At 38.3% G+C, this 24,087-nt stretch overlaps 1 protein-coding gene across 1 annotated transcript in view; it reads right to left on the reverse strand.

The window, feature by feature from the left end:
- ppp1r16b (protein phosphatase 1, regulatory subunit 16B) overlaps positions 1-10,654 on the reverse strand; it is an 85,257-nt gene extending 74,603 nt beyond the window's left edge. Inside the window, exon 1 of the mRNA XM_033967046.2 lies at positions 10,490-10,654. The gene's annotated coding sequence lies outside the window, so the exon portion shown is untranslated. The remainder of the gene's footprint in view (positions 1-10,489) is intronic.
- Between the last annotated feature and the right edge of the window lie 13,433 nt (positions 10,655-24,087).

Raw genomic sequence — 24,087 nt, forward strand, 5'->3', positions numbered from 1 at the left:
CTATTTTTTTTTGAAAACATAAAAAGATGTGTGAAGTCAGTGATTCAATGGACATATAGTATGTTATGTAAAGCACTAATTATAATGACGAAAGAACACAAGTACAATCTATTCCTGCCACCACAAGCATGTCTATGTTCTCATTGATAGCTCAGACTAGATAATGACAGGTCTCAAACAAAGGCATGAGTCACAACACTGTCAAGACTGAATACGACATGCAACACTGCCCTCAAAACAAGACAACATCTTGACCCCCACATGTGAATTAAAGAAGGACACAGTTTACTTTGCTGGGCAGATTTTCTCATGTTTGGAGCCAGCAGATCAGAGGTGCGCAAAGCTTTGGATTACCAGCAAGACAGTGGGCAAACTGGAGGATTTACGTCACTGTTATCCACAGCACAAAATAAGCTTCTTGTTTAAGTGAGGCTTTAGGATAGGACTGATAAAAGACAGTATCCTATGGAGCAGTATTTCTCAAATAATGGATTAAATCACTGCCAATCACATTGCATGATATAGTATTTTATATTTACAGCATTATAGTATTATAGTGTAAAGTATTTAATACAGGGCAATCTGCTAAAACGGAATAAGCTGGAACATTCATATACCATCTTTGATATCTCAAACAGCAGGATTTACTTTATTTTCAGAAATGGTTTCTGAGACCTGTAATACATTTTCAAAATGCCAAATGTACTTGATTGAGCCCATGAATATTTCTTATATTGCCATTTCTCTCAAAGCTGTGGTTTTGGACTAAAAGCAAATGAACTTCAAAAAAAAAAAAAAAAAATCTATTGCTTCTAAATATACAGTTAAATACACCGATCCACTACATTGTGGTTTTGGATTTGTTTTCCCTGTTAGCACGATACAGTTAATATTTATTACAATCAATGTATGTTTTTTCCTGCCTTAAGTTAATATTACAGAAAACATCACCATGTCCACTTTGACATGGGAGAAGCAGAAACAAATTGAAGCATTTGTAAGATTATATCGGTCTCAAATCCAGAGGATCAGGTATAAGAATTCTGTATCTGTATTAAAATAACATCTAATGTGTGCAGAATATGATAATGTATGAAAAGTGGCTGTTTCGTTCCACTATAATAACCTACTTTCCTGTTGAACCTACTGCTGCAACAGAACCAACCTCACGCACATGCAGTAAAGAGGTAATTATACTCATTTGCCCCGCCTCTGCTCCAGACACTGCCCAGGTTCTGGTGTTAAGCGGATCAATGCAGGAGGTGCTTCAGGTGGTTACGATCTAAAGTACAGTAGCCTGAACTCTTGAACTAGGGCAACCCTCTACTTTCTCAGATAATTAAACACAGCGGAGTAGTGGCTCCCAGTCTGTAAGAAGCTTATGATCCAGACCTAGTCGTCTGTATTCCTGTTTTCTGACCCATTAGCCCCACTCTTAGGGACTATAGCTCACTCTTACACCAATGAATTGATTCATGTCCTGCCAACATTCAAAATTACACATTTCACAGTGTTTTTTGTCGGTAGCCTTCGTCTACTCTATGATGTTCAGGTTTCCTTTTTATGAGGCATAATGAGTTGATTGCATGCCGTTACATCAGCACAGTGTACCTGGGGGTCTGCAAAAAAGCTAAAGCCAGTTAAAAGCGTTGAAAAGATGTGGTTTGAAGTTTCTACCAAAGACAGTCCCATCATATATTTGCTCATAGCTCAATTTGGATAAAGATAACAAAGTTTGCAATGGATATTTTTGCGGACAATCACTTTTTCATGGCTAGCTTTTCTTCATGCTCTGAAAGACGGGAGGTCTGCATTTGCTGACATTCACAAGAATCACCAAAAGCTATAACAAAAGAATAGACCACATCAATATGCCGTATTTGGATGCAGTAAAAGGCCACTGCCCCGTAGCAAGATTTTACCACAACTTCAGCGTTTATTTTGGGGCATTTTGTTTTTAGTGTCAAAAGGATGGAAAATCAGGCGATTATATGGAGCACAAAGAATTTTAACATTCTTTATGTCTACTGAACTTTTTAATGTTAAAGATGCACTATGTAACCAAGTTTTGTCTTCATGGAGATGTTATTACTTGAAATGTTCCACAGCAAGGCATTCAACTTAACCGTCTTCCATTTATTCATTAACAGACGTTTGCATTGCTGGGAAATGTTTTGAATTACATGCCTCTACATAGAACTGACATGCAACATAGCCTGTTGGTGTCACCTGCTTGTTCCAGGGAGTTTAATTGCCATACTGTGGAACTTTACAAGCAAAGCAATAACATCGCCATGGAGACAAGCAGTTGGCGTACCTTATTTGGAAGAAGAACCTTGAACAGTAAATTCATCTAAGACATTTCATTTGCTTGCTAATGAGAAACATTTGTGGAATAATGAGTATTAGGAGAGGACAAAGATTATAAGATGAAGTATTATATGGGTAAGTCATGTATATTCAGAAAACCACAGAAAATTAACAATGAAATATACAGGGTTATATTAGAAAGGTTCTGCTGGATTGTGAAAAGTCCAAAAATATATTACTTTTTGTCGATATCTCTCATTTCTACATTTAGAGGCTTGCTTTTGACCATCACTGAATACTCTCCATGGGTGTAGTTTGCACAACACGGTGGCCTGATTGGAGCCTGCTGTCCGGTTCCTGGGTGGAGTTATTGGGCCATCTATTCCTCTGTTCTCTCTCACATACAAAACTTTTGTTTATCCTAGCCCAATCTGTCTGTTTATTTAGACAGGAGGGTTTGTCCATAACACGCCCAGGCCACTAGGTCCCAACTGTTCCAGCTATTAGTTTAATCTCCATTTCAAACTGATCCTTTCATTTTTGTCATTTGGTGCCCTCCTGGTTTCTCATTTTGGAGCTGTGTTGCACTGTTGAGTCACTTCACTGCCTTAATGATGGTTTAAGTCCCACACCAATGCAAACACGGACTTAGATGGAGGCAGGCCGAAGCAAGTGTCACTTCTAATCCAGCGATAAACCAGGATGAGTCCGAGGAGAGCATGCACTTTCCTGCTAAGTGCAAACAGAAATTGTCAGACTGGGACAGTGCTGATTTTACAAGTTTGGTGTATGAAAGAAATAAGAGACTGGAAACTGAAGTGTTAGAGGACCAGAAAAGTTAGACTGTAGACTCTTTGCTAGCTACTGGAGGAGGCAGCAAACTCAAGTCCAGACGGTAAATTTTCAACAATCTATTAATACTTTAGTCACGGCAATAGCTTAAGAGTAACTGTGCATTTGAAATAAAAGACCAATTGTGGTAATATACTTATGGCGCGTAGCATTTTGGCTTCTGAGAAAACAAGGCTGTAAAAGTCTACTAAAAATATGAGTATTAAAAAGCTTTACTAGAACTGCAGCCTTGGCACAGGAGAGATGTAATATATGCTCTACTGGAGACCAAAAATGGTTCCAGCGCTCAAACAGAAAATGAAAATTCATGCCAACCATATTTAAAAAGCAAGGCCACACAAAGAGGCAAGTTCAACAGCGCTTGATACTCACAGAAAGTCAGCATTGAAGCTCCTTAAATCTTAGAATTTGAAGTAAACTCCATTAAAACTCAACTTTGTGTGAAGTAGTATTTCACATGTGAAATATCAAAACAACAAACTGCACTGTAGGTGTTGGGAGTTTTTTTGGTTTTTTTTTAAGACATTTGCACAGCTACTTTTTGAATTATTTCACTTTGCAAAAATTGTTTCCTACATTTAAAATGTTCCTATATTTGTCCATATTTTTCTATTACTATTACCATTTAACAGCAAAGTGCACTTCTATATTTCAGTACTCTTATCTCTACTGGTCTGTCCATATCAGAGGGTGCTAAGAATGCACGTTACCGTGCCGACCACGCTTTCCACAACAATGTGAGGAAAAAAGTCCTTCCTGAACCCGAACACCATGAGCTCACTTCCTGTTCACTGTGCCTCACACATACAGAGATACACACAGCTCCACCAAAGCACTCCAGCATTAACACAATATTAAAAAGAGACAACAGTGGCCCCGGTGGCATTCATCATCTATATCAGACTTAATTATAGTCTATAAAGAGCAGAGGATGCAGGCACAATATTGCGACTCAAGTGGCAGCATTTCCTATGGACGTGCAAATTAAACAGAGTGAATTTAATGGATTTTCAGCTTACAATACTCGTAAAAAAGAATCAAAGTTCTAAACTGACTTATCTGGTTAGCTTAATAGCCGGTTTTAGATGACATCACATTATAAGCCTACATTATTTAATAGAGATAGGGACCGTTAAATTGTTCAAATGTTACAGTAAGTTCTTGGCTCTATTCACAATAGAAATGTGTGAATTTACATTTTGGAAAAGTCAAGGCAAAGTGCAGTGTAATCAATAGGAAAAGTGGTCTCTTGTCCCCATCTGAGAGTATGGCATAACATTTTAAAATCTGAAACCCACCAATAAATACAAGTAAAGAAATATAAATTACTACTTTTACAGATTTTCCACCTTTAGACCCTTTCTGACTTCAAATTCAATGAATACGAGCAAAACTGTTTCTGAACGTGGAGTCATTTCAGCACAGCCATGAGCTCTGCAAGACAAATTTGCAATTCCCCACAATTAATTTTTAACCAGTGGCGAACGCTACACAAAAATCTGCACTGCTTTAACAATATAATCTACGGGCTGGAGCGTATCCATTACCAAAGTCTGAAAAGCAAACGAACAAAATGAAACTCTGCGGCTGACGTCCTGGTGAGAACACTGATGTATAAGAAGAGCGCAGTGGGAGCTTTTATCCTCTGTGAGCAGGCACACGAGGGGTCCAATATCTCCACATGTCCCAGCAGCAGGGGATCGATTGTGTCTTCTGCTGATCACTTAAGTTTGAGAGCTGCATGCATGACTTGAGACTATTTTGCTGGTCTTAAATGCACCAAACTAAATATAAATTCAAAATGATCAGGACATTTTTGCAACAGAGATGAGCAATATTAACAAAGCAACACCTCTATGCTTTTTTGGAGTACCCAAATAATGATTTATTAACAGAAATGTGCTTGAAAACATGTTTTTAAAATGTATTAGTTGAGTTTTAAGTATCAGACAAAAGTGTAAAGACAGTAAAACTACCCCAAAAGTGCCAAAATGCTACTTTATACAAGTTTGCAGCATTTTGGTACAGTTTTGCAATATAAGCGATATCTCAGATAGTCAGACGTCTGCTGCAAAACAACATTTACAATATTATCAATAATTTTATATATTGCACAGCTATTGTGTCATTATTTATGTATGCCTATTGAACATCTCTCAAGCTTTACACTCCAAGTACTGAAAAAAATGTAGCTGGTTTTCTACAACAAGCATGTACTTTACTGCAGGGATGAAACAAAAATATTTTGTGTAATTAAAATGTTAAAAAAAAAAAAAAAACTGAACTGAGGAAAGCCCTGAGTACCACCCAGAAGGAGTCTGTGTACCATAGTTTGAGAACAAAGCCATTTTGGTCTCTGAAACAATTGCTGTAATTGGGTTATTGTGATACAGTGTTTTGTTTCTTTCTGAAGCAAGCCAACTCAAAGCATGACGCTCCAGGAAGTACACAAATTATGACATCGCAGGAAGCAGTATTTCAGACCTTATTTGTTGAATATGGGTAATGTGCTGCCAGTGTGGCACCAGTCTAAGTGCTTGGGTCCCGGCGTCAGCAGCCAGCAATGTTTAACAACTTATAAATAACAGGGCAGAATTAGGAAAATACTCCACAATATGGCATGAGTTCTTTGAGCAAAGCTGTGGTATTAATAGGGCAGATTTTCATCAGTGTTTCAGGCAAAACAAAAACAAAACGCATTTCACTACTTGCCTCACTGGTGGCATTTAGCACAATATGATTCAAGGTTTAAATAAATGTGTGTTATTGAACACTACATCACTTAATGTGCTGAAGCCTAGATGTACAGATAAACAGTGCATACATCCATACTATAATAAGGCGTTTCTACAAGACCAGTTAGCCAGATCCTCCTACCTGTGGGACTCAAATGGTCAACAGTGGTTGCACATGGTTGATACTATGTGTCAGCTAAAAGGCTGATTTGCACTGCCTCCGTATTGCTTCTTTAAAGCAGACCTATTCTGCAAAAATCGACTTTTTAGAGCTTTGACCATGTTATTGTTGTTTCCCCTTCTCATTTACCCTCATCTAGCTTGTATTTGGAGTTATTCGTGCATGTTTGAGCAATCGTTAATTGCTTATTTTCGAGACACCATCACTGATTAACTCCGTTTTCACCACCAAGATTCGGCAGCGTTGCATAGGCAAGGCAAGTTTATTTCTATAGCACAATGCATCCACAAAGTAATTCTAAGTGCTCTACAGAATAAGAAAGACATTAAAATCACAATACAAAAAATTAAACATGAATAATCATCATAAAATTAATATTAAAAGAGAAGAGGCAGAATAAAAACCTTTCAGTCATATGCACAGCTAAACAGAACTGTTTTGAGCCTCGATTTCAACATTATCAAAGTAAAGGCCTGTCTCACATCTTCAGGGAAACTGTTGCAGGTTTTAGCTGCATAAAACTGAAACGCTGATTCCCCGCGTTTAGTCCTGACTCTGGGCACCAGCAGGAGGCTGGTCCCTGAAGTCCTCAGAGTGTGAGATGGTTCATATGGCACAAACATGTGAGAGATGTACTTTGGTGCTGGCCCATGGAGAGACTTGTTCACAAGGAGATGCTGCTTTAAAGTCTATTCTCTGAGCCACAGGAGCCAGTGCAGAGATGTGAGCACAGGACTTATACATAATCAACTGTTAACCATTTATCCTTTTGAAGCTGTTTTTAACGTGATTCATGCAAGTTTGAGTAATCTTTATAGTCCTTTACTCAAGACATTTTGACTCCAATCAAACCCCATTTTCACCACCACTGGTATACACTGCTTTGTACTTACTTGGTTCTCCAATTTTATTTTCTTAATTGGTGATACACATAGGATTTAGCAGCATCGTATAGTCATTTTGGAATGAATGATAAACAATCTGCTACTTGCTATTCTGATGTGCAGCGATCCATAGGACGTGCTGACAACTTTGCAGCTCTTTATTTAGTCATTTTAGATTAATATTGCAATTTAAAATGTCCAAATTATAACATAATATGATCCACAGTGTCTGATTATAACTATATAGCAGAAACAAGTGCAATATGGCTTCAACCTGCCATTTATGTTTACATTGGTGCAGGTTGTGGGAGTTTGGCTGTAGAGTGATATGCACTTCAACAGTTTGAACCTCATAATATAACCAACCATACTACAAGTTGTAAAACTTTTCAATGCTAGTCTGCCCCTTTCAGCCAATAATTAGGGTGGCAAGAGTACCTCAAGCATGCAAAATAGAGCTCACTAAAAAACGGACTAGGGCAGTGGAGTTCGAGGACGTTTAAGTAGCTTTGATAGCTGCCCTGAGATTTGCCTGCCTCAGTATTAAGACCATAGATTAGCAGACAGCACTGGGCCGCTCACTGTAATCAGACTGCTGATCTAGTATAATCGCTTTTCCATAGTAAGCAACATGCTGGTCGTGGGGATAGCTCGGAGGAGACATCTTAAACAGCAGGAGGTTAAGCTACAACATATTTAAAATTCAACACTTATGGACGTTTGTGGAGAGGCATTGGTGTACATTGTGGAACTTTGATATCAGACCCAGGCTTCTTGGTAATTCTGCGGTGAAAACACATGCCCCCTGGGAGATTCAAGTTTCAATATTTTATGAGCAACAGCCAAATCCCTGTGTCGAGATAATTAAACATCAGTTAGGGTACAAAACTACAGAGACTATATGATGGAGACTCCTCTAGAGACTGCTATTAGTGCAGTCTATATCATCCTTTATTGTCTGAATGACAGTCACTGGTGTTCACTGGGTCTATGCAATGTGTCTAAAATAAGATGCATTTGGGAAGACGATGAGGCCACAACAACAATGTTTAAGAATATTTTGTGGATCTAAGACAGAAATATGACAGATGTGTGTTTGCAAGATACTTTCATCTCCACCGCACGTCGTTGTTGAAAAGGAAAAACAAAATCACTTGAAGTGTGGTTCTGTTTTGTCTACAATTCTGTTCTCGCTTCAAATATTTCAACAAAAATGCATCTGCTATTTTCATCTGTCATTTATCGGGCTGTCATTTGTGAAGATTTATATGTACCTTTATGCCAATCGCAGGCCATGAGGAAGTTCATTTTCCTCTAGTTTGTATACCAAGAAGAAAGACCCAGTGAAGATGATGACGGCCAAGTGTCATATTTATAGTTTCTTCTGATTCATTCTTTGGAAGATTTGAAAGCTGAAATTAGCCACAATGAAAGCATACTTTAAATTATATATCCAGTCAGCAAGATGCCTGTGAGTTGACCACCATGAAAACCACTCTTGTCTAAGACTTGCCTTTAGCACTGACATCAGGTCAGATGCATTCTTTTATGAGCCTCACTTTCAAACATCACATGCCAGAATCAGAAACCTTATGTTTAACATGAGATGAGGTTAAAACGGTTCAACTGGAATCACACATTACTGATTTTTGCTAATAAGTACATTTTCAGACACAGCTGTGACTTGAAAGTAAAGTTAAATTCCAAGATGTCCATGTAACTCTCTGGAGGTAGAACACACATGATTCTGTGGAAATGGACAGTTAAATTCATACTTCAGAGCATTCATTCACAACATTTTAGTCTATTGCTTTGGCAAAAAACTTATATTCTGTGACTTTAAATGCCAAAATCAACTTTTTGGAGCTCTCTACCATGTCATGACATTGCTCTGTCTTCAAAAACCTGCCTGAAGAGGGTTCTTATATCATCAATGCATGTCTGAGTAATCTTACAATTTCTCCTGGGCCATATTCAAACCCTTCAATGCTCAGCCCACAAGCCCCCGTCTCCCACACAACAAATTTGAGCTTGATATAAAACAACACATAACAACTTCACAAAGCAGATGTGATGTGCAATAGTTTCATTAGCGAAATGCGCACCACTTGTATTGTGATGGCACTGTGAATGGGGAGCGCAGGGAGAAGCCTCAGAGCATCAAAACTGAAAATGAAACTTACTAAACATGTTAATTGTTAATTGAAAAACAAATATAACATTTTTTAGCTTGGCAATTCTTTCACTTTTTGTTCAGCACATGAGATTTACAGGGATGTTTCTGAATTATTGCAAAAATATGATGTGATAATTTCATTTTAAACTATGAGAGTCAGTCCGTATATGAGGTGAGTGCTGGAGTCGTAGCATCAAGAGTGATTCAACATTCCTCCTAGAAATAGCTCCAGACTAAAACAATGACCCCCTTCCTGTATTTCTGAGTAGTTACTGCCCAATACATTTCTGACATGGAGTAAACAATAACACATGGTTTGCGGTGTATTTTCTCTATGAATCAATCCTATTGTGAACACGATGCATTAAGTCAGTTGTATCTGGCAATCAGCTCATTAACAACACCATGCCACAAACAGCAGCAGGAGCAGCACCAGGGAGAGCTTCACACATCAAAAATTCAGACACACAACAGGAGCAGGGCAGGAGGAGGCACTGTACCTTCACCAAATGAACATCTGCCATAGGGAGTTCAGAGTCATGGCTTGCTCTATTGATAGTAATTAGGAGCAGAGGTTTGTTGTATGAAACACATCCAATTAGGGCAGATATGTACGTGGGTTTTCTAACACCTCTAATAAAGTCGTTGAATTCCCTGCCCAGTACAGTTGTTTGGACTAATTGCTGGAACTGGGCAAATAATGTTCCATGGCTCCATTTTAAGTGTTTAGGTTTTGGCTACTTAATCTGTAATAGTTGTGATTTTATCCGCTTTTACGCACCACTGAATGCCCTTGGTTAATTGGGTTAGATGGGTAGTTACTTTTGGCAGCCAAGACGCATAGTGTGCGCCATTTCGACAAAATACAGAAATAACTTGGTGTTCTTGTCGTTGTTGAACTATCACCAAGTTTGGATGCGCAATCTTCACCAAAGTTTGTCAAGGGTAGGACTCGGGTGTGTAAAGATTTGAAAAGTAGAGGTTGGACTACTCATTCAAACGCGACCAAATGAAACTACAGCCCACAGTTTAAGCAGCTCGCAGTTGTAAAGCCATGTGTAACACCACGGCGCTTGAAATCTGGCAACATCACCAAGAGGATGTAGAGTGGGTTCATGCAGGGCAGACAGGCGACAGCAGCGGAAACTGTGCTTTTCTCGGGTTTAGAGCGGGTTTATGAAGGCTTGGCGAGGCTTGGAGACGCTACACTGAGCTAGTTCCAACTCCTCAAAGAACAAGAGTCGGGAATGCCTCTCTTTGCTGGTGCCTGTCGATCTTTCCTCACCACACGAGAAGAGCCCCTCGTTAGTTTCAAAGCTGCAACCCCAAAACTATGAGCGTGCGCACTCACCGGTCTCCAAAGTCGAGCTGGAAGCGCAAAAGTAGCTGTGCGTAAAAACAAATATCCACAGGGTTAAAGTTGTCCCGTTAGAGCAAACAGCGGGTCAGGAAATATTACTGTTGAGAATGTGTGATGTGCCGTGTGAGTCCGCACAGCGCCGCTCACAGTTTCTCCTTGAAGAAGGCGGGGCTGGACGCGGAGGAGGAGCCTGCAGCGGCGGACAGACGCAGCTAAAGGCGGAGTACTGGAGCGAGAGAGTGGCCCCTGGCTGTCTGACCCTCAGGAGCCCACGGTAACTCCACTCTTCACTGCGTTATGTAATCTGGACAATGAACACGTCTAGCCAAATTCATCTTTACGCATTACTTGTCTAAGCCTATCATCACCTTGAATAGTGTTAGAAAATGTGAAAAATATAATGTTTTTACCCCTTTTTTTACCCCACCAATTTCACAGCATATTTTAGTATCAACACGTCCAATTTACATCATGGTATATGCTAATCAAAATGAAATATTTTAGAATCAAATGTACTTTTACACTGATCATGAAGCATGTTAAGTCGATGCATGTAAAATATGTAAGATACAGAGCTGCATATATGACTTATAAGTTAGAAATTTAAAAAAATGAAAAGTGTTATGTGTGCTCCCTTCTGCCAGGTGCTCAATAACAGAAGCTGGGAGGGAGGTTGCAGGCAGGTCCAAAAAAATCAGGTGCTATTGCAAAATCAATGTGTATTGTCAGCAGACTCCCCCCCAGAATATGTGATTCCAAAGTCATGCTGGAAATAAAGGCCTTTTATTTCTTCCCTATATGTTTTTGAATTGGGTTTTAGGCTTTAAATGTCTGTCTCAGTTTGTAAATATAGGTCTTGATGATTGCTATTGAATTGTAGGGCGACGGTGGCTGTATATGTAATTTTCCATAGTGATCATTACATGTGGTTTATGTACACACTAAAAACACAATTATAGATTATAGCGCTGAAGTGAAGTGAATAGTGCATGTATGTGTGTACATGTGTGTGGGTACTAACATTGTGGTAACCTCCATTTTTGCCAGTTTTGTTTTGTTTGTTTACATGTAACATTCACTGGAATTACCTTTAATGTCCCAGTTAAATTGCTTGATTTGAAAACCTTATTTTCTAATCCTTTTTTTTCATTTGCTGTCCTTGCCTCTCTTGGGAAGCCTGCAGTCTTGTCCACAGCAGATGGCATGGAACAAATGATAAAATAGTTTGAGTCTTGACTTTGACTTTCAATGCTGCAATATGTAACTTTTTAGCCAAAAATATACAAGCATGCTTTTTTTTCATTCGAGTTGTTTTTGTTGCACTGAAAAACATTGAAAACATCTCTTGAAAACATCTTTACAAACCTGACCTCCTCCTTCTTGTTTCCATGGAAATATCGTTTCTTTGGTCATAATCTTCCACAGTATGGCATAAGACTCCAAGGTCAATGTTCCAACGTGTGATTTTAACTTTCTAGTGCCATGGAATCGTGCAGGCGACATGCCACCTCCAGACAGTTACATACAAAACAATCTGCAGTGAATTTTAAACCAAATATACACTTACTTATAGAGTCAACCTTTGAGATTCATACATAGCTGAGTTATGATTGTGCACCGGTGACTCCATACTGGTTTATTGATTATTAGTGGTAAAGTTGAGTGTAGGATTAAAATTTCAATGCTTTTCTCTTTTTGTTCACTTCAGAGTCACAAAGCATTTTAAAACCTGTTTGAAAACAGGATTTTAGCTTACATTTATGCATACGTTTTGAGTTTTGAATGCATTTTTCAGTTATATTTCTGTCCATGAAGGTGCTGGGAGAATGTAACAAGCACACATGACACTATTACTTTGTGTCTTTATTGAAACCTGTATGGAAGAATGCATTTTGCTCATTATAATGTATCGCATCCGATCATTCCTCCTTGGGATTTCTCTGTCTCTTTTGTCTCATTTGAATTCAATGCAACGTACACTCACGTGTCTCTCCTCTCTCTTTAAGGCATGTTTTGTCAGTGGACACTTGAGGAGCTGTAACTGTGTGCATCTAAATTTTGTTTACATTGCAGTTACTACTAGTTGTATATAGGGCTGTAGTCAACGCATGGCATGTCCTGCTGATTTATTTGTCAATTAAAAAGGGGCCATGGGAAAAGCTCTCAAAACTATTACGTATCTATGTATCTGACCCGAACTGCACTCACAATAGTACAACTGCACAGGGGTTCATGCTAAAAAAATGCTGAAAAAGTACGACGGTGGAGATTGAGGTTAATAGCAGACAAGGGTGAACCAATATCCATGACCTAAATTCTCTACTCAGAAGTTTTCAGAGTTTTAATGAATCCTGTGTCAATGGATCAAGACAAACAATGTATTTATATAAAGACAGATTCAACTTGTGAAACAGTTTAATCTATCAAAAAAACATAAAAAATCTTTAGATACTCACTCACTAACTTCTCTGTGTGTAGTTATCCCATATAAATCCTTTTAATTTAAATAAAATAATGAGTTGACGAAGATCAACTTTGACCCTAGTTGAATAATATGTTATTAACAAAGAAAATAATGATTGAACAGCTTTCTTCTTTTATAGCAATTACCTTTTTGAAATGTGCGTGTCGCCTTTGCTTTGACTTGGCTTGAAGTCTTCTCTAGATGGAAGTGGGTCTGCCATCTGCCAGTCTCCTTGAATATCTTATTGCTGTGCCTGGATAGCATTTCATTTTCATTTATTTATTTATTTTGAGCACATGTATCAAGTACACTTAATGCACATTTCACAAATTTGTCCTTATTTAAGCTTGAAAAAGGAGTAGGAAGAAGAAACCTTATTAAATCCCACTCTTATCTTCCATTAGGACATAAATTAAATGTTTTGTTTAACCTTCCTACATACAGTATCCATCATGAAGACTAGCGGGTAACGTCACCAGGCCAATTTGCAGGTGAGATCTGCTGAAAATATTTTAAAGCAATAAAAATACACCTAAACTCCACACACAATCATATTTCAAATAGAGTCGTAAAATTGGGCAGTGCCTGTGAACTAAAGAAGAGAGTGATAGAGGAGCAGGGGCGGGGTCTAGAGGTATAAGGAACAATGTGATTGGTCTAACAGGTATCTACACGTCAAACTCCGCCCAGCTGCCAGGTGTTTGTAATCAGAAACATCCAGCTTTAATCAGAGCAGTCTTATGTGATGTCAGCAACTACTAGAAATTTTAGAGGCCACAAAAGGTACCACAAACTTAGGTGTTTTGGACCAGAAAGCTGCAAATTTACCTAGTTTGCTCTAAAGTTGCCAAAAATTTACTAGGAACAGCAGAAGATGTGATTAAAATGCCATATACCATATTTTCTGGGCTACAAGTTGCACTTTTTTCTTCATTATTATGCTTTTTTTTTTGGCTGGTGCAACTCATACTCCAGAAAATACAGTATGCAGTTTAGTGGTGAAAAAAGTGGATTTAGTGTTTAACTGTTGAACATACCAGGTAAAGCACTAACATCATCAAAAAAGTTATATAATGCACCTTTAACAAAGTGATATTTTATTTTTTCTGCCAGTATTCGATAGTTATATTATATTCCACAGCCTTAACAGAAAGCACATTTTAAATACTGAGCTTGTAATTTGTCTTGATGCACACACAGGATTCATTAAAACTCTTGCAAACTTTTGAGCAGAGAATTTGGGTCATGGCTATTTGTTCGCCCTTGTCTGCTCTTAACCTCAATCTCCACGGTCCCGGGACAGCTCAAACTGAGGGGGCTTAGGACTTTCCTCTTTTACATATTTCATGGATTTGCACTTGGCCCAATTCTTTCACTGAGCAAAAAGGAACCAGTTGTTGTGCGGTAGAAGACATGTAGGAACCACACTGAATAATAATCATGTTTTTGTCATGGAAAGTTACACTGGCATTTAAGTTTTTGAAAAAGTCAAGATATAGTGTAAAAAGCAGGCATCATTGTCCCAGTAGGAGGTTAGGAGACGGGTTGTCCATATCCAGCATTTTTAGCGACGTGCAAGACTAAATAGTAATCCAGCCTTTTGCGTGTTGAGAATGATCAGATGAGATAAGTGCTGATGGGGGTCACCTGTTTCTCGGACAGGTTGACCCATCTCCCTTCAAGGATAAAAGAGAATAGGCTGCCAATAGTCCAAGTAAATTAGTTTCCATTCAGTCATTAGTGACATAAGAATATTTGGTGTGAGAGTAAATTAGTAAGGCTAGTGTCATTCAGGTTTATTTACAGCTTATATACAGGGGAGTTTTTGAAGGGACATAAATATAATGTTTAAAAGGAAATGATACTGAATCTCCATTTGGTTATGGTAATTAGACTGAAGCGGTTTTAACTTAAAGGTACAGTAACTTTAGTAGTAACTTTATTAACTTTCCGGAGATGGCGTGTCACCTGCAAAATCATATAAAAATAGAAGGTAAAAAAAATATTTCCAAACATTATCCATGGAGCTAGATACATTTTATGCCATACTGTGGAAGATTATAGCCAAAGGAACAACATTTCCATGGAAACAGACAGGAGGAGGCCAAATAAGAGTCATATTTATGGAGATGCAAGCTCACAGTAAGGACGCATGTTTTTCCAGTACAGTAAACACAAGCAGAATGAAAAAATATGTTTTTATTTTAGTCTATTTTTTGAATAAAAAGTTACATGTAGCTTTAATGTTATCTAAAAGAACAATTACCACTTTTGTCTCTGTGGATGAAGGTGGGCTAATCCTCAAATAAGCAGTGATTCTGTGGTCAGATTTACTCATTAACTTACCACAGGGCCTTCATATTAACAAGCTGTAATAGCTCCAGTGTGATCGATCTTACATCTATCAGCTAAGTATTTATGCTTGTGTACTTTGACTATTCGCCATCGGGTGTTTTAGAGGCTGGTTATCGACCTGCCTCCTGTGGTCTTAACAGCGGCAGGAGCACTGACAGTCTCGTCAATACAATCATGCACAGGCTTTATGCAGAAAACTCTGTATTGAAGTCAATGTTGCTTAGCATCTTTTTTCTCTCTTTTCCCCTGCCTCTCAGTGAGTGAATTTGAGGCTTGTCTATAAACTGAAAATGAGCAACACTTGTATGTGTCCTCTATATGCAGGTTATGGCAGTGGCAGCTCAGGTTCAGTTCTTCTCAGAGCACAGGCTACACACAGTTCCTTTAACATTCAAGCCAACAATTTCCTCCTGTTCACAGCCCAAGTGTGATATAGAATATAATAGAGAAAAGGGAAGTCTGGACTGAAAAACATTTTAGGAATCTTTGTTTTTATGAGATACAAAAGGCTCTGTGATTATTTGCCTTTTAGGTACACGTGGGCCTACCAAGCCAAACCACATCACAGCCTTAACAGAAGTCTCCAGATATTGTTTGGAATGCACTTTTAATCTTGTACTAACGTGCAAAAGGGTGGATGCTTTCATGGTTTTGTAATGTTCTGTTTATATATTGCATTATGTGACCAATCACTTTTTCTTAGGGGGAAACAGGTTCAAAAAGTGCTATAGAAAAAACACATTAAGTTTCCAGTGGGCCCTTTCAATTCACAACATTTTAGTCTATTGAACTGGTGCATAACCTTTTTCATGAAGCAAAGATGTAGCCTACCGCTTAAGAGCTTCATAGAGATGCAAATGTGGTGTCTGCAGATGACAGATGCTCGTGTAGTCTGGCCAGAGCGATGAGGCTGCTGCTGAACAGTCTCTACAGTCTGGAGAGGCCCCATCTCCGGGAGACGATGAAGATTTCTCCGCGGACATTTTGACAAACCACGGCCCAGCATCAACATGAGTGCAGAGAGAGGGATGAAGGAGAAAATAATTGTGTGTAAGTCATCCTTGGTATTTGGTTACTCTCACACACCATCAAACTCAGTGATGGAAAATATGCTTTATCGCCTCTGTGCTTTGGCTGTAGTGGAATAGCCATACAGACCTTCCAAAGCGCGTAAATCTCTCTGCTCTTTTATCTCTCGCAGGCAAATAGACATTTTACTCGATGCATTTATCTACAAGAAACATTACGCCATCGCCTGACCTAAAAACCTGACTTCCTCACAGCGTTTTTGCAAATCAAGTAGGTTTTTTATTAGAAAACTACAAAAATGCTATTCTCATGGGTTCAACACAGGACATTCTGGGCTAACTATATTTTCACAGCTGAAGTCTCTTTAGAAATAGCTGATTATTATTATTGAATACACTATAGAGCTTACACTTGAAAACATCAAAGCAGCACTGTGCTGTGTGCTTTATGATTCCTTGGCCTATTTTTGTCTAGTATAGTGAATAATTGTTTGGGCGCATTGGTGTTTTTCAAACTGTAGAATGTGACAATGTCATTCTCAGGGTGGCCAGATGTCCCTATTTACCCAGGACAGTCCCAGTTTTGAGTTTTGTCCCCTGTCCCAGCAGATTTATCCAAAACCAGTGATTTGTCCAGTTTTATACAAGAAATGCCCCATGTCTTTATTTTTGACAAATTTGATACCCACTAACAGTAAACAGGAAATATACTGCCATTTGTTGAGCTAAAATAGAGAAAATGTGCTTGAAAATGACCATAAAATCTACGTCAGAAGTCCCTCAGATTTTACACTGACCTACAAGTGAGTAGATAATGGACAATGTTACAGTTTTATTTATAACAGCCATCCCAACTCAGGTGGGTCACAGTATTAAATTTTGAAAATTCCCAGGAATGAAGCAAGACCCAGTTTTCTCTATTGATTACATTGTACTTTGCCATAAAATATCCAAACGGTATATGTTGAACCTGATCATTTCTATTTCTAACTATACCCTAGACCTCCTACATTTTAACAGTATTAATTTTAGTTGCCACCCCCCCATATGCATTTAATATGACTGGTCATTAGGATGTTGTGATGTTATGTAAACCCAACAATATCTTGAGAACACGATATTGCATAGATAACCTCCCACAACAGTAAGTTATTAGATATATCGACTAAAAAGGCCAAATATCAGATAATGACTGCATTGTTTCCATTGTGAAAATTTGACTACACATGGGCATGGGACCTAAAATCATTTTCTGTTTTGGTAACAATAAAACAAGTCTTTACTTACTAATCCAAGTTGCTATTGTTAGATGAGAACACACAGTGGACGCCAGCAGCAATAAAAACCTAAATTACGATTGTGTTTCTGGAGATCATGCCCAAAAGCCACTCACATCTCCCCATGAATGCTTTCTATTTTAGTGCGAGCTGAAATGACAGTGTGGCCTTCCAAATCTTGAAGCTTCCTCCAACAATAACATTGTGCCCATTCAGTGCGCTGTAGGCCTGCAGGCATGGGGCTGGACAGATGAGGGAGTTAAACCAGGGTTTACACACAAATAACAGAAATATAATCAGCTCACTGTCAGTTGGTTAGCATGGGGATGAGGAGTTGGGATCTTAAAGCAACTAGGTGTAGTTTGAATGATTCTCTATAATATGTGTAGATAATGGTCATCATGTGAAATTTAGTCAGATAAAGACAGATCATAAAAACAAGAGCAGCAAATGTAAACTGCTTTTCAGTAAGTTGAATAACCCTCCTCCATCCGACAAAAAGCCTATTCAATTAAACTGGTTAATGAGAAAAGAAGCATTTCAGGTTCAAGGTACCAAATGGTCTACAGTCTGCATGACTACACAAATCTATGAGCGCCCTCTGGTGTCCGAGTTTGGTAAATACATCTAATATTTACCCTAATACTGTGGTGTATGCACTGGTAGGCACAAGAGGGCGCCGTAGGTTTCTTCTCTTTACTTTAGATATCTTAGATCTTTACTTTACATATTAGCTGGTAGTGACCCTGAGGATTGAGATCAGGGAGAGTCATTTTAGGTTTAAACTAACTGGATTTGTGCTTTGAAACTGACATCCAAAAGAGAGACTCATGTGAGGCTCATTCCCCTGTCTGACTGGATAAATGTTTTGAGAACCACAACACCAAATTATAACATCAACAACTTGGTCATCATGTCTAATGTTTTTTGATTTGAACAAGTTTACCTCGTGTCTGGACACACAGACACAGTTGTTAGAATTTTTTGTCAAAATCTTGCATACAGTTCCTTAAAGTAAATATTTCATGGTTTTATGCACTTCTGACTTTGTTGTGATAAGGTGTTCACATTATCTTGAAGACCGTATCTTCAAATTATCTAATCTTTTTTCTTGGTTATTTTCTCTTTCTCTTTCGCTTTCAGAGTATTTGGTACTTAAATTTTCCCTTCTATAAATGTCAGAAAAACACACAGATCTGAGCTTACCAGCAATGGAATGAGTTATCCAGCTCAAATCAGGGTTAATCCCAAAGGATATTACTGTAAATGTGTGTAAAAATAGCAAGCAATTTTAGACCTGTTTGAAAAGAGACCATTGTTTGGTCAATTATGTAATAAACCATGTTACAATTAAGGGGAAAACAGAACCAATCTACTATTGATAACAAAATAGTTGCCCATAAATATATTCTATGCACAATTGTTCAATTAATAATAGATGATACAATACACAAGTTAATATACAGAGGTAAAACATGTCAGGAGCAGCAGGCTCCACATGCAGTGACGTGAGATCACAGATGTCTTGGCCCTTTGCCCAGGTCTGCATCACTAAAGCAGCCAAGAACCTAAACAGACCTGTATCCAGTTGAATGCACGTCACTTAGTGCTAAGGTGAACAGTGCATGCTTTAATGACACATAGTGTATATACAGTCAGAACTGTACACATATAGACTGACTCGACCCGATGGAAGTGCAGTATATACAATTTGCTTATGTATCTGGTTATAACATTAAACTATAATTTTGTTTAACTATTTTTTTTTTTATTTGGACAACTACACCTAGTCCAATACTATGTGTGTGTCATTCTAACATAGTTTTTAGGTTAAAGTCTAATCAATCAACTCAAATCAAATCACTTTTTTTTATCTGTTAAGAACTTTGCTTAGACAGACTGTCAGTGCAAACAGGGACAAACTCATTTATAAAATAAGTACATTCATCAAAACACATTTTAAAATAACATTGATATTTTTTGAATCTTGAATTGGTCAGACTATAATTGGTAGGTTATACATAATTACAAAGGGTTTAGTTAGTGGAAACTCATCTGCACATTACGAGGGATAAGTTTACATTCTGCAGATCACATTTCAGTCACTCAACTGTCACTGTCACACGTTTGTTCACACCAAAGTCTCTCACGTGTATAAACAAGACAGCAGGTATGTGACCTCTTTAGAACAAACAAGATAAGCCTATATTGCAAAAGGCATACCTCTCATTGTGCGTAAACAAAACCTGTAAATATGTGTCCTTAATCACATAGCTCATTATTGCTTCATACCACATGACACTCTCAAACCTGCTTCTTGTTTTGCTACTGTTTCCAACGCTCTGGAAATATACCTAAAGCAAAAATTACTTTCAGGGCTTTACTGTGTGCATTTGGGTGGCATCATCCAGTCATAATTTAGATCAACACAAACATTTACTTTCCAAGCTAGATGACAAAACAAACCTTCAAAGTAGAGTACTAAATCACATAAAGTTAATTTCATACAGAAAGAAGCTGTTCAGTGACTACTTGGAAGATTATCATGCATTTTTGTAATTGTGGTGTGTGTGTTTAGTCGATAGAGGAGCCACCAGTCTGCCCCAATGAAAGATGTGGTCAGAAGTAGTTTACATTGGTGGGCGATATTCACAAAAACAACTATTTTGATGTTATTTTTGTTTTGTTTTATGCTTTTGAGTAGGGCTATCCCTTCAGTAATTATATCTGTCCACCAGGAATGTGGATCTTTACGTTACAAATAATACCTAACCTAAAGATAAATATTACTAAACTCTTATTTGATTATTTCATTTTTTATTAGATCTTTTTTCAGCATTTATTAATACATTATACTCAGTTATCACATCCTCAAAACAACATACGGTACTATGCTCAATTCCATAATCTAAATCTAATTCACAGCCGCTGAGAGTGACTAAGAAGTGAACGATTATTGCACCCAATTGCTGACCACTTTCGCCACCCAAAAAGTGATCAGGCCGAGAGTGGGTTTGTTTTGCATCATCACCTCCTAGAGACTAAATAACATTGGTTTGAATCTGACTAAATATTTCTGACTTTACATCAGGATTGCATCTGCTCTTTTCACGTCTCTGTGGATGTCTTTTAAGGGGCGATGCAATCATCTGCAGGAATACTCCCTGTCTCCATGGAAACGCAGAGTAGCCGCAATCGGAGAGGCCCAATCGGAGGACAGCTGCTGATGGTGCCCCCCGTGAGAGATACAACAATAGCAGGAAGGCAGTCCCGGCTCTGTCCACCACACGTTCCAAGAGCCAGCTCTGACCCCGACAGTCTGCAAGAAAGACCAAAGACCAATGAAAACAAAAAACAGGATACTAGACTGAATTTATCTGTCCGGGAGGAGACATCTTTCCACCTAAATCTCGGGTGAGGGAGGAAGAGAGACAACTTTAAGCAGAGTTTGCAATGATAAAATGGATGTCTATGTGGATGAGTGATTTATTGCTATAAGAACACCAGAGCTGAGCGTGTGTGTATATGTCAACACCTAATTATACTATTGCTCTTGTCAAGTATAGTCTAAGGCAATTGGCATTTAGGTTTGCTAAAGATAAAAAAAGAAAAGAATGTAGGTTTATGTGACTCAGTGGATGTCGTAAAATGAGTTATGATAACAATATCCAAAGTATTTAAAATATCTGCATTTGCATAGTATCCTTTTGCAAATGTTTAAAAATAACTTAGTTTAATAGCGTGATTTATAAAACACTGCATTCAAATATACTGAAAACATCTTTGTAAAGAAAAAAGAAGAAAGGTTATAACTAAAAGAAGGTGACTGGAGTGGTGCTTTTTGGAGTGGTTAATCTTGCTCCTCAGAAAACCCTTTAGTGCTGCAAAAGATATTTCCATGATAAGACCTCATTCCTGCAGAGGTTATCCTGGTGTCAGCTTAGACAAATGGTTTCATTTCTAAGTCAAATGGCCCGGCTCATCAGTCAGACAGTCGGCCTGAGGAGGTCTACTCCGGCTGCTGAAAGGGTCGGACATAATTGCACTGCTTTCACTGACAGACATTGTAACTATTTTACTCCCTTTTACAAAGTGGTTGAATAATCTCAACAATTATGCTATTTGACTCGAGAAGCCTCTTGGATCTTGCAGCCAATGGAAAAATGTAAATGCATTACAAGGAAACAGGCCTATGCAAATTGAATTATACAACTATTATAGGTCTACTAGAGCTATGATTTAGTGTAGGCCTGTTTCTGTGTAATCTGTGATAAAGTAAAATGCCCTCACTTCCCAAAATTACTCTACTTCAGACTAAAACCTGGGCTACATTAACTTTTTACTACCTAATTGCAATCAAAATAGTCACATTTTGAAGACTTTTCACGAGATATATTTAGTTTTAAATAGTTAAATACCATGGCAACAGTCCATTATGAAACATGAATAGGCTAAAATAGGCCTAAAAGTAGCTAGGCTAAATTGTAAAACTAAAATAAACTTTGGTTTGAGCTCATTACGTGCCTCTACTGTTTAAACACAATGCAAGCCTTCTCCAGACATGAGCCCTGTGTGCTTTGATCATTTTTTGGAGACTTTGTGTATGTTGTGTGGCTCTGTTGTTGTTGTTGTGGCGTCTGCGTGATGACGTCAGAGCCAGGTGAGAACGTGCACAGAGGCGCGTGCTGCTGTCGCTTTCATCTTCTCCTGTCTCCTCTCATCCCACAGACAAGGCGCGCTTCTCCTCCTCCTCCATCTGTTCCTCCTCAGCTGTTCCTGGTCTCTGTAAGCCGGCTGACAGTGGCTCTGCTCCGGGCTCCGGGTTGGACTTGATGGCGGTGGACTTTTCCTGCGCCGTGTCGCACCTCCGCGCTCCGGGGCTGTGGACGGTCCTCTCCCCGGTAAGAACCACCGAGGAGCGCTTTGTCTCACCAAGATAAAAGGGAATAGTGCTAGAGAAACTTTGAATGACTTTGCAGTTGTAAAGCAGCTGCACTTCATATTTAGACTGGATGATTGTGTGGTTCTTTGTGTGCTCGGTGCATGATGCTTTTGTCAGTTTGTTTAAGTTGCAGAGCGTTACTGGTTTCCATGGTTTTAAAGATGGCTGCTCGGGACTTTTTTCTTCACAGTTCTTCTGATGCATCATTATGAGTTGCAGTTGTATGCAGTGTAATGGGTTTAATGTGCTCCTCTTACACTAAATGCTCAACAAGTTATGATTTAAACGTTTTAAGATGTTGAATACACATGTTGAGATATGCCTGTTTCAGAGATAAAGAAAATAAATCCTGTATCACTTCTGTATAATAATGCTTCCCAACTGCACTTGCACTTTATATGAATTTAGGTATTGGGTGGCTGGTATGTATGTGTGCATTTGCAAAGACATTGTTATGGAAATAGCTGTTTGCCTGCCAATGTAGTGGTAGAAGTGTGTTGTGGTGAGTGTAATCCACTTTTGCTCCATATGGCACCCAAGAGGAGAAGGTAGTCAGATGGAAGACCACAGGTTATAATCCCAGTGACTGAAAAGGTTTCTCCTAGTTTACATTATTTTATTTATTTATTGACAAAGTGTAACAAACATGGTCATTCATTAGATTTTTTTTCTTCCTTGATATTTATTTTATTGAAAAATGAATAGTAGTTCATACATAGCCTAATGTGGTATCAAATAGTTTGGTCCACTGTGATGAAAGAGTCTTCCTTTAGTTGCCTGTTGGTTTCCTAATTGCTGTTATGTAATGTAACTTTGACATCCAGAGCTTTTATGTGATCATTAATTTTTCAATGAGACCTTGTACTGTTATAATGGACCTTGTTTACGAGTAGATAATGAAAGGTTTTCCATCTCAGTGCCCATCTGTGCTTTAGAACCAGTCCAACAGCACCGGCCCGATGTCTCCCCATCATCACTGAGCTCTACACTTCCCTGTAGCTGTGTTCTGCATTGTCATAACCATTATTGTATGACAGTGCAATTAGAGTAGTACAGTAGTTTTTTGGGGAGTTTTTTGGGAAAGAAATTAATTCCATGAAATGAAATATTAATTTCATATTCATTAAATTAAATATTAATTTAATTTCGTTCATATCCACTTTTTATTTAATTTGAGTTTGTTGTTCATTGAGACTCAAGGACAAACGTTGCACAATATAACACAATCAAAACAAATCACAATTAGAGAAGGTGCAATTATCAAATTCCAAAGATTACTTGTCAATTATAATACTTCTCATACTTGTAGTTAGATTTTTGTGCTAGTTAGAAAATTGTGCAGCCCTACCAAGGTCTAAACAAATTTACTCTGGATTAGACTGATTATTTTGGGGGGGGGGGGGGGGGTTTATGAGCTTTGCTGGAGATGTAAACATAAAAAAATGCAGATTGAATTCTTGTGTACAGATTAACTCAATGTTTTCGAAAAATCTTTGAAAATATTTGTAGTTTGCGTGTATAGA

The sequence above is a fragment of the Periophthalmus magnuspinnatus genome, chromosome 5 (genome assembly GCF_009829125.3).
Source record: "Periophthalmus magnuspinnatus isolate fPerMag1 chromosome 5, fPerMag1.2.pri, whole genome shotgun sequence".
Taxonomy (NCBI): Eukaryota; Metazoa; Chordata; class Actinopteri; order Gobiiformes; family Gobiidae; genus Periophthalmus; species Periophthalmus magnuspinnatus.